This window comes from Trachymyrmex septentrionalis, unplaced genomic scaffold, assembly GCF_001594115.1.
Source record: "Trachymyrmex septentrionalis isolate Tsep2-gDNA-1 unplaced genomic scaffold, Tsep1.0 scaffold138, whole genome shotgun sequence".
NCBI classification, from domain to species: domain Eukaryota; kingdom Metazoa; phylum Arthropoda; class Insecta; order Hymenoptera; family Formicidae; genus Trachymyrmex; species Trachymyrmex septentrionalis.
This window is the reverse complement of record NW_017304522.1, coordinates 207,165-208,049: the sequence shown is the minus strand read 5'-3', so window position 1 is coordinate 208,049 and position 885 is coordinate 207,165. Positions and strand designations below refer to the sequence as shown.

Sequence of the window (885 nt, the reverse complement as noted above, 5' to 3'; positions counted from 1 at the left end):
CCTTGTAATGTAACAAACAATGCGAAATTCACTATGTGATAATGCAAACCAGGATCAACGTTCACTTCAAAATCCGGATTGTTTTTTGTAATTTTACGAGCCGATGCACTTGTGTCACTTGTATTTCTTTCACTTGTGTGTTTATTACCACGAAAATATCTTTTTCTTTGACGTGATGGCCTACTATTCCTGGTTCTTTTTTTATCCATCGTTATGTATATATATTAGCGTTTACGGAGCAATATACACACGACAACAATACTTTTCACGAAAATTAACGTTCGGCTAGTCTCACACGATGCCGACAATGCGGGAAAATCAAGCCTGACCTGAGAAACCGGCGGCAAAGCGAAGCGAACCGTTACAGTGGATATACCTGAAATGATATCTGTGCGCTCAAATAAGTACTTGCTTAGAAGCGCCTCTAGGACTTCTTCTCGGTCGATAATCGATTTCTAACTATTTGTACACTAATTCTACATACTTAAGGTACCCGAAAATGATGCTTTTGGGAAATCGAAAATTTTGAAAAATAAACCCATAAAGTGGCCTTATTCATTTCTTCAATAGGACTCTGTGCAACTCGAAACGTTTCAAACATTAAATACGAATTCCTATGCTTTTAAGTAAACATTATCATTTAATTTTAATGCCATAGATTGCTCGTTTTAATTTGGCTTTATTTTGTTTTATTATTTATTAAATAATATCACGAGCTAGAGATTTATTAAAGTTTTTGTCGTCAATACAGCTATCAGAAAAAAATGTATTTTTTATTTCGATATCGTATAAACAGCTGATATGCTTAATCTTGTGTACATATCTTGTGTACCTTCGGTAACATGTAATCAGAGTTAACGCCGCCTCTTGTGATATTCCGCCAGC

The 885-nt window shown here is 35.1% G+C and overlaps 1 protein-coding gene across 4 annotated transcripts in view; it reads right to left on the bottom strand.

Moving 5' to 3' along the window:
• The window catches only part of LOC108745348 (glycerol kinase), a 45,549-nt gene that overhangs the window by 11,357 nt on the left and 33,307 nt on the right, over positions 1-885 (bottom strand). The window lies entirely within an intron of this gene.